The following is a 16575-nucleotide window of genomic DNA, read 5'->3' as shown; positions in this document are numbered from 1 at the left end:
ATCAACTCCCTTCTGCCCACGGTTATGGCCAACTACTCCATTGACACCATCATCGCTCACGTAGGTTATAACGACTTTCATTTTAGGCGATAATTTTACACTAGCACAGGGAAGATAATCATTATCTCTTGCCCCCTCCCGTGCTATCAAAGATGTCCATAACGTTTCAGCCGACTCTTTGCCCTGAACAAGTACCTGAAGAAACTTTGCAACAACAGGAATCTCTTTCTGTGACAACTTTCATTTGCTGTGGGAGCAACCAGAATGTTTTAAAAGAGACGTGATTCACCCTAACCGCACATGTTGATTTTGTCCATCCACACCAGACGTGATCAGGACACGCAGGTTGAAATATCAAGATGAACTCTGAGCCAACTATATTACATTGGGGACATTAAAAAAACATTAAACATTCATGACAATTTAGCTAGCAAGCTTTCTGTTGCTAGATAATTTATCCTGGGACATTAACATTGGCTTGTTATTTTACCTGAAACGCACAAGGTCCTCTACTCTGACAATTAATCTACAGATAAAAGGGTAAACCAAATTAGTTTCTAGTAATCTCTCCTCCTTCAGTCTTCTTCTTCTTCTTTGGACTTTATATTGCGGTTGGCAACCAACTTTAAGGTGCATTACCACCACCAACTGGACGGGAGTGTGGACCTCAGTTCACCGTTCAATCACTCACGTGGGTATATGCTCCTAAAAACCAATGAGGAGATGGGAGAGGCGGGACTTGCAGCGCATCAAGTGTCACAAATACAACCAAGTTCTATTTTAGAGCCTGACTACGCAGACGCTCGTTGACGTGTGCGAGCAGTGTGGATGCAATGATTGAATAACATGTACAGTTGAAGTCGGAAGTTTACATACACTTAGGTTGGAGTCATTAAAACTAGTTTTTCAACCTCTCCACAAATGTATTGTTAACAAACTATAGTTTTGGCAAGTCGGTTAGGACATCTACTTTGTGCATGACACAAGTAATTTTCCCATCAATTGTTAACAGACAGATTATTTCACTTATAACTCATTGTATCACAATTCCAGTGGGTCAGAAGTTTACATACATACACTAAGTTGAATGTGCCTTTAAACAGCTTGAAAAATTCCAGAAAATTATGTCATGGCTTTAGAAGCTTCTGATAGGCAATTTTACATAATTTGAGTCAATTGGAGGTGTACCTGTAGATGTATTGTAAGACATACCTTCAAACTCAGTGTCTCCTTGCTTGACATCATGGGAATATTAAAAGAAATCAGCCAAGACCTCAGAAAAAAATTGTAAACCTCCACAAGTCTGGTTCATCCTTGGGAGCAATTTCCAAATGCCTGAAGGTACCACGTTCATCTTTACAAACAATAATACTATAATAAGTATAAACACCATGGGACTACGCAGCCGTCATACCGCTCAGGAAGGAGACGGTTTCTGTCTCCTAGAGATGAACAGACTTTGGTGCGAAAAGTACAAATCAATCCCAGATGCTGGAGGAAACAGGTACAAAAGTATGTGTATCCACAGTAAAATTAGTCCTATATTGACATAACATGAAAGGCCGCGCAGCAAGGAAGAAGCCACTGCTCCAAAACCACCGTAAAAAAGGCAGACTACGGTTTGCAACTGCACATGGGGACAAAGATCATACTTTTTTGAGAAATGTCCTCTGGTCTGATGAAACAGAAATATAACTTTTTGGCCATAATGACCATCGTTATGGAGGAAAAAGGGGGAGGCTTGCAAGCCGAGGAACACCATCCCAACCGTGAAGCACGGGGATGGCAGCATCATGTTGTGGGAGTGCTTTGCTGCAGGAGGGACTGGTGCACTACACAAAATAGATGGCATCATGAGGTAGGAGAATTATGTGGATGTATTGAAGCAACATCTCAAGCCATCAGTCAGGAAGTTAAAGCTTGGTTGCAAATGGGTCTTCCAAATGGACAATGACCCCATGCATACTTTCCAAGTTGTGGCAAAATGGCTTAATAAGGACACCAAAGTCAAGGTATTGGAGTGGCCATCATAAAGCCCTGACTTCAACCCTATAGAATTTTTTTGGGGCCGAACTGAAAAATATGTGCGAGCAAGGAGGCCTACAAACCTGACTCAGTTACACCAGCTCTGTCGGGAGAAATGGGCCACAATTCACCCAACTTATTGTGGGAAGCTTGTGGAAGGCTACCCGAAAAGTTTGACTCAAGTAAAAAAATTGAAAGGAGGTGCTACCAAATACTAATTGAGTTTATGTAAACTTCTGACCCACTGGGAATGTAATGAAATAAATGAAATCTTAAACAAATAATTCTCTCTACTATTATTCTGACATTTCACATTTTTAAAATAAAGTGGTGATCCTAACTGGCCCAAGACAGGGAATTTTTACTATGAATAAATGTCAGGAATTGTGAAAAACGGAGTTTAAATGTATTTGGCTAAGGTGTATGTAAACTTCCGACTTCAACTGCATGTGTAAATATATTTTGCAACACTTGTGCATGTAACGCGAGCGGTGTGGTCAGCATGTAAGCAACCCAGAACTTGGAAAGCATAAGCAACTCCTGTTGAAATGGCGCTATGGTTGTTGTGAGTAACCTAATTTATTTTACTTTAACTCCACCTTCTGGTGAGTTTATACAAACTGTAATCGCCTACCATTCTGTTATACTGGAGACTGTCAGAAAACGTGTTTATAACGTTAATAATTTGGTTGTTATTCCATTGGTTACCTCGAGGCAGATTCCCCAGGGGCAGAGTGGCCCACAGTCATTGAATATAGGGCTTTTAAATGTTAGAGCAATCACTAGTAAAAGCTTTCTCGCGAATGACCTCATTACTGAGCTCAAAGTTGATTGCATGTTGATCACTGAAACATGTTGATCACTGAAACTTGTTCCTCTCTTATTGAAGACTCCCCCTGGACTACAGCTTTTCATACTCTCTCAGAAAATGGAAAAAGGGTGGGGGGACAACCTCTATTTTTACTAATACTCTCAGCTGTAAGGATATTTCGTTTGGCGACTGTTGGTCTTTTGAGCATCATGCTGTACTGTTTAACTGTCAGCATCCAGTGCTGGCTATAACCCTGTATCGGCCACCAAAGTCCTGCCACACTTTATATAATGATTTATCTGAATTGTGTCCTTGAGAACTATGATAAAATCATTGTGTTGGGCGATTTTAATATTCATGCTGAGAAAGAGACTGACTAAAAGGCTGTTAAATGTATGAATCTTTTGAGCACTATAGACTTTTCCCAACATGTTACTAGGCCCACCCATAACTGTGGCCATACTCTGGACCTGTTTATTACCAAGGGACTTTCTATTGACATATCCTCTATTGTTGATGTTGCTTTATCTGATCACCACGGTGTATTTTTTACTACCTTGTTGCCCAAAGCACAGGGTAATACCGAACACATTATTAAGAAACACTATCCTACCTCTGAAGTTGCTACAGATTTTATGTATGAACAATTCTCCACCACCTATTCTGCCTTCCTCTTGTGATGATTTAGTTGATAACATTAATAGAAAATTAAGGGCAACCATTGATGCCATAGCTCCATTACATTTGAAAAGGGCCACATCCAAACAGAGAGACCCTTGGATGAGTGAGGAATTTAATCAATTAAAGAGAAATTACAGAAAGATTACAGAAAGGTTGAGAAAGTTGAGAAAGTCAAAGTTGCTGGTCCATTATGATATTTTGAGAGAGCAACTTGGCATATATAACAAGGCAATTAGAAATGCCAGACGGGCTCATTTTTCTAACTTGATCACTATTAATCAGAATAATGAGAGAGTGCTCTTCTCGACCATTGATGGCCTGATAAATCCTACCACCTCAAACCTATTTGAACTTCCCTCCACATCTAAATGTGATGACTTTGCGGCATATTTAAGAGATAAGATAATCAACATTAGGCTGGGTATCAGTCAAGCAAAACCTGATGAGAAGTTTGATGATTTGTTCCCTAGCCTACCACGCAAAGGCACTACAGATGTATTTTCCCTGGTTGACACAGACATGCTCAGGAAAGTGATATTACAACTTAAGACTTCTACTGGCCTTCTTGATCCTATCCCCACCACCTTCTTTAAAACAGTTTTTAATAGCATATCTGAAGAAGGCAGCCTTAGTTAAAGTGGGAGATTATCTTAGAGCCAACCGAGATGCCAAACAGCTCTCTGTCCTTGTTGTACTCTAGGATTTAAGTGCTGCATTTGACACTGTTGACCATGATGTCCTTCTGGACAAACTGGAGAGGTGGATTAGTTTGGGTCCGGTACTGTTCAGTTTATATATGTTACAAGGGGTAACATACAGTATATAAACTGAACAGTACCGGACCCAAAATCAAACCTTGTGGAACGCCACATGTGATATGTATTTTCTCTGAGTTATGTTCACAGTATACGGTGACAGAGAAATCTTGACCAAATAAATAGGTCCTAAACCAATTTAGATGTGAACAGCACTATCAGAAAGCACAGCAAGGATTTTCACTGCTACACAGACGATACACAACTTTATATTTAAGTGTCACCAGAGAATTTTTGGGATAAATGATTAGACTGTATTAGTGATTTAAATACTTGCGTGGCTTGCAACTTCCTCCAACTATATCAAGACAAGTCCAAGGTACTTTGTTGTTGGTGCCAAAGCACAGAGCGCAAATCTGGCCGCACATATTAATTCATGGGCAATAAAGACAAAAAACCTAGGTGTGCGTTTTAGATTCGAATCGCACATTAGGAATGTGACAAAAATCATTTTTTTTTTACCACCTGAGGAACATTGCCAAACTGCGCAGTTTCTCTCTCAGGCTAGGACAGAGAGACACATCCATGCTTTTATTACAAGCAGGCTTGACTACTGTAATGCTCTCCGGTCTGTTCTACCCAAGAAAGCCATTGGTCAACTGCAAAACATACAGAATTCTGCAGCACGGGTACCAAGATTCTTCAATTGGTTTTAAACCAATCCACGATTGTGCACAGCAATACATGTCAGACATGCTTTTAAGTTATGTACACAGTAGGTCCCTCAGGTCCTCTGGCACTGGCCTTTTAACTATCCCAAAACCTAGGATCAAGAGGCTTGGAGAGGCAGCCTTTAGTTATTATCCCCCCAGCATCTGGAATAGCCTGCCAGAGAACCTGAGGGGGGCCAAAACTGTGGACATATTTAAAAGAGATCTTAAATTGAATCTTTTTAGCTTTTCTTAGGGTGCTTTTTAGTCGTTCAGTTTGTGTCATTCTTTTGTTTTTTTATCTTGTGTTTGTTGTGTTGTAAATATTTCTGCTTTGTTTTTTTAAATATGTTTTCCTATGAGGCACATTTTATTGCATCCCATGTCTGAAATGTGCTGTATAAATAAAGCTTGATTTGATGATTTAATAAGATACATTTTATCTTATGACACATTTGACTTCTCTGAAACATGAAACACTCACCCACTTGCACCCACTCACATACTGTACATCTACACTATATACATACTTCCTCTGTTTTCACTTGACTGACTTCACAGTACATACACAGCACATGCGCACGGGTACATAATTGTCACGCCATGGCCATAGAGAGGCTTTTATTCTCTATCTTGGTTAGGCCAGGGTGTGACTAGGGTGGACATTCTAGTTTCTTTATTTCTATGTTGGTGTGGTTCCCAATCAGAGGCAGCTGTTTGGTTTTCCCTCTTTGTTATTTTGTTTGAGTGTTTTGAGTATTACATTTATCATGAACACTTACCACGCTGCACCTTGGTCTCATCCGACAACAGCCGTTACAATAATACATTTATTTAGTGAATATACTGTATCATGTGTTGCCCTCTGCTTTTGTCGAGTGCGTCCAGCACTTGACACGAGTTGTTCTAACTAATTGCATCACTGGGAGATTAAGAATATAAACAGTGAACACTGACTTGAGGAGAAAGAACTTTACAACAGATAAAGGGCTCTATTTTTGGCTGGCGCTAAGGAAGCACAAGTGTCAAATTCACGTTAATCTTTCTATTTCGTCATGTAAAAACTGTCTCACTGGTATTCTCCAGTCATAACACGAGGTTTGTCAATTTACCTGTCTAACATCAGCTCGCTTGAACTGAGGTGGGAGGGGTGGCAATATTTGAGGTGTCCTTAAAAACAAGTGCAAATGTGACCATTTCATGCAGTGCTAATGGGAAGTTTCAAGACCCATAAAAGTGGGTTTTAAGGCTTTAATCTTTTCTTGTAATGCTTCTTTATAGAACCGTAGGAAAGGATATTTATAGCACCATACAGGTTCCATTTAGAACCTCATGAGCATAGTTATTTTTTTACTTCAAGAAAGGGTTCTATTCACAGTAGCACCAAAAAAGGGTTCCGCTATGGTTACAAGCTAAATAACCCTATTTGGTACTATTAAGCACAATTTTTTTGTGTGTGTACTGGGAGCTAGTTCAGTGAAGAACCATCTCCAAGGACCACATGCAAGGAGAAACCTTGTGGAAAACCACAGTGGGATCACTTTTTGAATGAAAGGTAGAAGTGAATGAATACTGTATAAAAGAGCTCTGTCCTTGGACAGTGGTTATAGCATACTCCGTTATTCGTTATTCATTATTCTAATCGAAGACAAATCCATACTGAAAAACCTAATCAAATATTTACAGTATAGCATCATGGAGTGTGAACCATACCACCACCATACCATACAAGAAGTATAATCAGAGATATTCTCACACTTGGAAGAGCTCTCTTCTTCGCTAACTGGGGTTGTCATGGAAACATGATGGGTAAAAAAAGAGGATGGTGGTGGGTGGGCAGGGAGGGGTAGTGGGCAGAGAGTTTTGCTGATATAAATGACAAGAGGTTTGCTGATATAAATTCGTATCATGTTGAGGTCATATCTTGTATATTAGGGGTTGAAAATACCTGTTTGACTGGAGAGAGAGAGAGAGAGAGAGAGATAGAGAGCGAGAGCTGCATGGGTTTGTCAAACAAAGCAATGGGGGTCTTTGTAATGAATGGGAAAATACAGTGCATTCAGACAGTATTCAGACTCCTTCCCTTTTCCCACATTTTGTTACGTTACAGCCTTATTCTAAAATTGATTAAATATTTGTTCTTCTCCTCATCAATCTACACACAATAATACCCCCATAATGACGAGGCGAAAACAGAAATACCTTATTTACATAAGTATTCAGGCCCTTTGTAAGAAACTCGAAATTGAGCTTAGGTGCATTCTGTTTCAATTAAATCATCCTTGAGATGTTTCTACAACTTGATTGGAGTCTACCTGTGGTAAATTCAATTGATTGGACATAATTTGCAAAGGCACACACCTGTCTATATAAGATTCCACAGTTTACAGTGCATGTCAGAGCAAAAACCAAGCAATGAGGTCGAAAGGAATTTTCCGTAGAGCTCCGAGACAGGATTTTGTTGAGGCACAGATCTGGGGAAGGGTACCACAGTCGCCTCTATCATTCTTAAATGGAAGAAGTTTGGAACCACCAAGAGGTGACCAAGAACCCGATGGTCACTCTGAGTTCCAGAGTTCCTCTGTGGAGATGGGATAACCTTCCAGAAGGACAACCATCTCTGCAGCAATCCACTAATCAGGCCTTAATGGTAGAGTGGCCAGACGGAAGCCACTCCTCAGTAAAAGGCATATGACAGCCCGCTTGGAGTTTGCCAAAAGACACCTAAAGGACTCTCTCTGGTCTAATGAAACCAAGATTGAAATCTTTGGCCTGAATGCCAAACATCACACATGGAGGAAACCTGGCACTACACCTACCGTGAAGCATGGTGGTGGCAGCATCATGCTGTGGGGATGTTTTTCTGCGGCGGGGGCTGGGAAACGAGTCAGGATCGAGGGAAAAATGAATGGAGCAAAGTACAGAGAGATCCTTGATGAAAACCTGCTCCAGAGCACTCAGGACCTCAGACTGGGGCAAAGGTTCACCTTCCAACAGGACAACGACCCTAAGCACACAGCCAAGACAACACAGTAGTGGCTTCAGGACAAGTCTCTGAATGTCCTTGAGTGGCCTAGCCAGAGCCCGGGCTTGAACCCGATCGAACATCTCTGGAGAGACCTGGAAATAGCAGTGCAGCGACGCTCTGCATCCAACCTGATAGATCTTGAGAGGATCTGCAGAGAAGAATGGGAGAAACTCCCCAAATAGAGGTGTGCGAAGCTTGTATGCTGATTTCAAAGCTGATTGACAACAAAAACTTTATTCATTCACTTATTCGGTCTTTGTCTCACATCTCTCCCAAAGATGATCTATTGCCTGAGCGAACTGGCTGTGTTCCGACAGGCCGCCCCACTCTTGCCTTGTGAATGACGATATTACTGGTTAAAGAGACAGCACACATTTGTATAAAATAGGCTATTTGTATGCAAATATACAATAAGGAAGGGAAACAGATTGTTTGCTATCTGTAGTCCCATGGAATCAGCCAAAACAAGCTCAATAACTCAATGCAGGCACACACATTGTGTGTATTGTGGATATGCCTAGGCTTCATCTTGATTTAGCCAGTATATCAATATATATTTTTAATTCAAATAAATTATTACCATTATGTTGTTATGTAGATTGGTAAATACAAAGTAAAATTGATTGTATGATTGTATAATTGATTCATTAAAGCATACATGGCATCTGAAAAATGTTGAGGTAAAAAAATTGTAATGTAATGATAACTCAAAAGATGCCCAGCGATTAAACAGAGCAGTAGCTGAGCTTAACAGGTTGGATCAAGTGCCATTCTGTGACTTTGGCTAATATGCCTTCTGTTTTTTCCAGTGATATTGTTTTGGTATTGTTTTGGTATTGTTTTGGTATTGAGTATCGTAATGGAATCGAGTATTGTGATACTATACCTGGTATCGGTATCAAAGTAAAAATTCTGGCATCGTGACAACACTACTTTTTTGTGATTTTTATTTCACAATCGACATTCAATTTCAAACTATGATTGGCCATCTGAGAACTTTGTTAAGGAAAGCTGAGGTAATCAGTCCCATTAGCTGCTGGACACACCACCTCGCCACTGATGGGAGATACTAGCTATAGCTGTTAGTTGAAGGTGTGGCCTGGGTTTTCAATCAACCATCTAACTCATACTGCATATGCTGTTGCAAAACTGGTTGAAAATACATAATTTCAACCAGTTTTGCCGTTGCTAAAAGGATACGGCAAGATGTTGATAATCTTTGCCAAGCTTTGGTAGTGGACATATAGAGGACTTCATGTAATACTATTTGTAAAGATGCATGTCTTAATCTTAAAAGTTTTCTACCTACAGGTACCTTATCGCAGTAAACTGGTCAATGTTAAACATATACGTTTTTTCAAAAACTTAGTACAAAAGGAATGTGTACACCTACATCTCTCAGCACCCATGACTATAGTTAGTAATAACCTGTGGTCATAGTATGCCACCTATAGCATGTCCTGTCACTCTTCCTGTGGGTGGGCCCCTGGTGAGAAAGAGGCTAGTCAGTTCAGTCTTTGGCCAGAGAAAGTTGGTCTGTGTGATTTGGTTCACTCGGCTCTCAGCAGCGCGACATACATCATCACTTTGTACACCAGGAGTGTCCGTATAGCTTCTCCCCCCTGGTGCGTGTGTGTGTGATGGTGTTCAATGGGATATTGTTCAGTCATACCCCAGCAACAGACAAGGAAGCAAATGAGCAGGAACAAGTGCAATGATTGCTGCTGAATCTGCCATCTCTACAGAAACACAACCCCGACATTACTGTAGACCATATGGTGCATTGATGAAACCTCTTCTCTCCCTCCAAGAGAAAAACAACTGAAACTGCCTGTGCTCCATTGGCAAGACAGTGATTCACGCTCAATGAAAATAGTGTGAGGAGAACACTCATAATGGCAAAAACTTCATAAACAACCAAATATTCTGTCCAAATCAACTGTCCATATTATTCTACAAGGTAAAGTAGACTGAGTTAACTATTTTACAATGCTACATTTTCTTCTACCTTCTATTCTGTTTTATAGCTGTTTAGACATGTCAAGGCAAAACCCAGAACTTTTGTTGGTGTACTTTAGTGGAGCAGGTGTTTAGCATGGCTATGCTTGGTATGGTGAGATCATGAAGCATACAAATATGCCAGCCATATCCTTCTTCCTGTCTCATAGCGTGTGTACAAATAGTATCTCCTTTCTCTCGAACTGTGTACTTGTTCAGTTCCCTTTATGGATTTGAAAGGATATGACTGGTATATGGAAACTTCCTCTAGCCCATGCCTACACCAATCGACGCTTTACAATTTGTGGGGAGTAGTGAACGAGTGCACACTTCAAGAGGAAGGAGAACTTGTTGGGACTGAGCCACAGTCTGTTGTTGTAAAGCCTTCCAACAGGAGCTACAGGGTACAGGTGACCCAAAACTGTTTAATTGATGTTAGCAATCGAATCCTCCCACTCGACTGTCCCTTGTACCAGGTGGGCTTGGTAGGGACTCCATTTGCAGAGCCTGAGTTTAATGGAGGAATCAGGGCCAACCAAGAAGACCAAGAAGGGGGCCAAAAGGAACTAGGCCAAGGTATGGTCTAAGGACTGACTGTCATAGTCGCCCCAAAAAAAACGAAAGATATAGAACACGGACACAATGGCATCACCACATACATTTAATTAGGCTTAGTTACACAACGTTTTGATCTAAGAGTGGATCTTAGTCTGTTGATAGCAAATAAAGTCATACTGCAAGTTCCCCAGATGTGTGTTGAAGAGATATGGGGATAACACAAGCTTGAAGTATGGGAGGTAGATAGATATCAAATGATATGTCTGGCAATATTAGGAAAACATTTCCCACTCAGTAGACCTCATAATACTTTCCCCTTAAACAGGAGACAGCAAATAACCAAGGGGACCAAGAGTCATTTGACATGAGTTGGAGCTGCTACGACAACTGTCAACTCTTGCTCAGCCTCCTCTTAGTTCTGAGGAATTTTCTATCAGGCCATGGTCATGTCATTAAATCTGGCTCGTGGCGGAATCGACCGTCACAATAGCACTTGGCAGCAAAGAGAGCTGCTCCCTCCCTACCCAGCTATCTCTGCACAATGATTCCCAGTGAAACAGGAGTTCAAAAAGAGAAGACAGTGTGCATAATTGCTCCACTTTGAACCCTCAGCTAACAAGCTAACACACACATACAGTACCAAATCCACACCAGCCTCCCATCACGTGCATTGAAAAGCTGCAGGTCTCTTCAACGCAGATCCCTCTAGCAGCATACAGTACAGTAGTCAGCCGCCTCCAATACAATGTGCCTCTCTCCCTTGGAATCCAAATAACGGCATTTCTCAAATTATTGAGTGACAAATGCTGCTTTGAGCACATGTTTCAACCAAGCACAGGTCCTTAAGATCCATTGGTACAGTACAGTTCACTGGCTTTTACTGTACAAAGACTCCCAAATGAAGCTTCTGTTTTCATCAACTGTGGGCAGCAGACACTTGTGAACATATTGATGTAGAAGAGTCTAGAATAGGTTCTACTGAGCTAGACTTTCAGACCAAACAGTTTGCAGTTAGTCCTCTTGGTAAGTGGTGCATGATAGCACCTTCATAGGGACGGTAATGTTGTTAGCTGGTAGATGTCCCCATGCTGTGTTAAGTGGCACCCTGATCAGGTGGTGAGATGTCAGACAGCACAGCCAGTAACCCTCCCTAACAGACCTGAACACCATCACACGACACATGGTGGAGCCAGAAGGAGCCTATGCCCTGTCTGCCCTCAGACAGAGAGCCCAGCTGCTCAAGGCACTGCTCAAATACAGCCTCCGTAGATTAAACATGTCTGATTGTGTCTATCATAACATTGGCATTATAATGGGTATCATCATTGGTATGAGTATGAATGGCTGGTGTGAATATAATGAGTTCTATATAATGTCATTGGTATAAGTATGATTGATGCTCAGTCTGTAATATTTAAAATAATGACTTTGGTTCTTAACTTGTTTTAACATTTCAATAAATAAACAATTAAACAATGCGTGCTAAGATGGATATAAATATTTAACACATAACACATACAATAAGTAGCAAGGACTTACACCCTAAGGCAACACTAACAGTAGACACCTTGTGTCGATGAATGGCAATAACACCTGCAATCATAAAGAGATAACATGTCTTATTTTAGACAGATATACCTAAAGGTGTTATCTATTTGTGACTCTGAAATATTCATGATTTAGATTAACCCATGTGACATAGCACCTTTCCAGCTTTTCTATCACTCCAAGTCACTATTGTGTTTCAGCGATCCATTTCATCTCTCGGTTCAAACACACGGACACACACACACCACAACATGCTGGTCAATTCCCTTTCTCCTCACTTGAACCAAAAATGTTAACTTCAAGACCTTCCCCCGGCACTCAACTCTGCGTTGCTATGGAATATTCATCAGTCCAGCGTGAGAATGCCCAAGACTCAATGGGCTTCAAAATGACCTCAAAAAGTTCCATAGCTGAATCTAACTCTGATAGGTACTTCAGATTTCAAGTAGTTCTCACAGGGGGACATTCAGAAGGCCAACTGGTGTTCTTTTGTGATGTATCGAAAAAGTGCACTCAGTAAACGGAAGCCTATTCAAACTAGAAAGTTTGACTGAATAGCCATTGTATGCTACAATATAGAGCATTAGTGACTGAGTGTCAAATTCTCACAGGAGGGTTTTGGGCTCAATCCCCCCAAAAGTAATCCAACTACGATCTAATTTTTGTGCGGGTGATAAGAGGCTTTTGACTCCTTTCTACATGAGATGAATGGGGTTATTGGTCCTGTAAAGTGAGCAGAGAAACAACACACAATGGGTGTGACTTCAAAACAGGAAGGAGCGGGGTTTTGATGGTGTTTCATGAAGAAGGATAGAGCTTAATTAGATGAATCTCTATTCCCAGTTAAATATGTTAGCCTATAGAGGAACTGCGTCTGTTTCTGGTCCTGTATGGCTCAGTTGGTAGAGCACGGCACTTGCAATGCCAGGATTGTGGGTTTGAATCCTTGGGCCACCTATATGCAGTGGTGTAAAGTCCTTAAGTAAAAATACTATTTAAAGCATTACTTAAGTCGTTTTGGGGGAATCTGTACTTTACTTTACTATTTATATTTGTGACAACTTTTACTTCACAATGCAGAATTAACAATGAGGACAGACTCTAGTAGCCTATGCTATAGGTAGAGAGGGCAGACAAAATCCAAGTTGCCTCAGTACCTGTTCACCACATAATGTGATCTAACGATACATTAATATAGCGCCTGGTAGGGCCTACTGTAGCCTACACTATATGCTGCTATGGTCAGCTTTAAATCTTAGGACAGATCTCGGATGTCTCATGGAGGATGGTCATGATTGCATGGCACATGCAGTTTTTTGGTGTGTTGATTGATTAGAATATTTCACTTTTCGTAGGCTAGCACCTGGATCTCCAGCTCTGCATGGTCAATAACATCTATCCTTTCCCTGCTCTTAAGACCAACTTATCATTGTGACTTTTAAATAGGCTATTGCTCCTGTAAATCGCTCTGGATAAGAGTATTTTCTAAATGACTAAAAAGTGAAATATAATGCAAAAATACCATTTCTATATAGCCTACCAATGAGCAATACATAGCCCCTAGTAATATACAAGGTATGATCTAGGATTGTTCATTTTAAAACATAGTCAATACTATGTCACATTCTTCTTGACCTGTCAAACTTTGCTTTAGATTGATAATGTGCAGAACAATAGAGCATGGACTACAGATGAGGTGGGAGTGGTGACAACTTGTGCATGTGCTTATAAACAATTGATTCAATATTACATTTATTTGTAATACTAATAAGCCTACTCTTCCAGTATGTAATATAGCCTGCTATTGTATGCAATAGATCTTCTAAATTCAACATATTTTTTCAAATGGAAAATAATCTATTTGTAGGCTATTTCCATAAACGGCATAATTTAGCCAAATAGCATGGAAGGCTACAATGTTAAAACCTACATCGATATGGAGGTAAAATTGTATTGTACAGTTGCTATAGACCTGTAGGAAAGGCACTATTAAACCATGTGAATAACGCATTAGCCAATTCTATATTGATGCACAAGTATTTCTGATAAAACTGGCATGCTGTGACAGTGAGTAGCCTAGCCTAAAACAGCAGAGTTAATTTCTTACCTGGTTGCATTGTTAAAGTCGGGAAGTGAGGAAACGTCGCGCGTCGGTATCCCAGGTGGAGCAGGTGTGAACTGTCCTTGGTTCTGAAATCTAGATCAGATTGGCAGGAGTGGGTAATTCCTCGACATTCTTGACCACATAGTTGTGCTCGAAATTCCAAGGCGCTGAGTGTAGGATATAGTTGGCTATTATGACTTTAAACGGACACACTGACCAGAGTAGATAGCCAAGTATGAAGTTATGTAAAATGTCTCGATCTGCAAGAGCTCTTCAAAACCAGAATGGACAGTTCGGAACGTTTGAGTTAATTCTCATTAGTCAATTTAAACATCACGTGCCATTTAATAATGCGATTATTACATTCTTGCTTCATGTATTTCCAATTAAATGCCTTCAATGGCAGAGCGAGAGAAAGAGAGAGAAAGAGAGAGAGAGAGAGAGAGAGAGAGAGCGAGCGAGCGATAGAGATATCCTTCTCTGTATGCGAGTTCATCAGGTCAACTTCGAAACAGAGCACCCCCTGACTGATATGCTCTGTTGTCTCGCGCGCAAATTGCTTGCTGTGTAGCAGTTGTTCTTGGAATGTAGCCTGCACTGGGTTATTGTTATGCACAAAGTACTATTTGAAATTTGCCATAATAATCTACTTGTCTTGGATCTATACAACTGTACATATTAATTAATGTCCTTTATGGAATACCTTTCCAATAAATTAATATCTAGGCATATTCCCATCTCAGGAAATCCGATATCCACCAAATGCCTTTGATGGTCTTTACTGATGGCTACTCTTGTAACTTTACACTGTTAATAACCCAAATGCATTCTTGGCAGGAACTTAATTTCAATTGCTCAATTTAATTTCCCCATCAAGCTACAGAGACACATCAAGCTTCAGTAGCCTATGTTAACTCACATTATTTCAATAATCTTGCCTGGCTTGGTTACTATGTAGACTGGACTTCCATTCCCATTTGGTTATGGGACTGTAAACTAGGACTGCTGCCTTCTGTTAGTGTGGAGAAGTTCAGTTGGCTGTGTTTAAGGAGTGCCTGTCCAGTGCACTGACATAGGCTACCAACTACTATCAGGGCCCCCTGCCCCCCTCTGCTTGTGCTGTACCATCTTCCTATCAACATTTAGTGGATGAAATAACAGGAGGAGTCACCATGCATAAGAACGATAGCCTACACTGTAATGGAAAACTGTAATTTACCTGGTCATTTTAGATATTATCAAGATAAACCTTTAACCTTTATTTAACCTTTATTTAACCTTTATTTAACCAAATGATGATGCATTTAGTGAAAATTGCTGCATTTCTAATGGTACTGTAATTCCACACCACAGAGTACTGTACCGTATCTTCGGAGCACCAAAAACCTTTTAACTTCTAGTGGGTGCATGGTAATGTTGTTTCTGTCTCATTAACATATTTTGAGGTGTGCCTTGTAAGAGGCTATATTTGTTGCACCCGTGAGCAGTCCCAACTTAACTCGTATGTCGTTATAGTGCCCAAACAATTTAGAATGTACAGCACAGGGGACAGATTAGAGTGGCAGCAAGTCTTAAACCTTAAATGATTTAATATTTTGCGATGTCTGTCTTGCCCCGTAGTTGCTGCCAGTTTGTAAGCTTTTGTTAAGATCTCAAGAAGTGCAAGTGATGTAAAACACCAAATATTCATTTGCTGTAATGTGTAAACACTTCATCAAACAGCCAACCTGCTTGCATCAATCCCTTGTAATTGCAGTAAAATAGCCAACTGTGAAATACAAACTCCTCCCCTCAATGAATGGAATTCATTCATCCATTCATTCTGATTATGGTAGCATTGACTTTTTTTTACAGTATAATAGACAGTATTGTACAGTGTGTCATCAAATCGAATTGTAATGTCACATGCACTTTGCTTACAAGCCCTTCCCAATGATGCAGAGTTTAAAAAAAAATAATGAAACGAAAAGTAGTTTAAAAACAAATTCAAGTAGATATGTACAAAAAAGCAAGGCAAAGTGACTAGGCATCAGGATAGATATTAATAAGAGTAAAATGAAGAACAGTAGCAGCAGCAAATGTTGAATGTAAAAGTGTAAGTATATGTGTGTGTATCTCTGTTTGCGTTGTGTCTGCATGCGTGTTTGTGTTGTCGGTATGCATATGTGTGCGTGTGTATGTAGTGTATGTGAATGTGTGTGGGTTTGTGTGAGTGCCAGTGTAGTGTATGTGTGAGTGTGTCAATATTCTTTTGAGCGTGTATAGACTTAGTGCAAGATAGGCTCAGCGCAGATAGGCCAGTTAACCATTAATTATGTAACTATTTAGCGGTCTTATGGATATTTAGCAGTCTTATG

The 16575-nt window shown here is 40.3% G+C and overlaps 1 protein-coding gene across 1 annotated transcript in view; it reads right to left on the bottom strand.

The window, feature by feature from the left end:
* LOC110494073 (metabotropic glutamate receptor 2) overlaps nt 1-14798 on the bottom strand; it is a 64278-nt gene extending 49480 nt beyond the window's left edge. The window contains exon 1 of the mRNA XM_021568769.3: nt 14222-14798. The gene's annotated coding sequence lies outside the window, so the exon portion shown is untranslated. The remainder of the gene's footprint in view (nt 1-14221) is intronic.
* Nucleotides 14799-16575: the final 1777 nt, after the last annotated feature.

This window comes from Oncorhynchus mykiss, chromosome 17 (assembly GCF_057628025.1).
Source record: "Oncorhynchus mykiss isolate SJ-2025 chromosome 17, ASM5762802v1, whole genome shotgun sequence".
Classification (NCBI taxonomy): domain Eukaryota; kingdom Metazoa; phylum Chordata; class Actinopteri; order Salmoniformes; family Salmonidae; genus Oncorhynchus; species Oncorhynchus mykiss.
The sequence above is the reverse complement of the archived record's forward strand: the minus strand, read 5'-3'. Positions and strand labels throughout refer to the sequence as shown.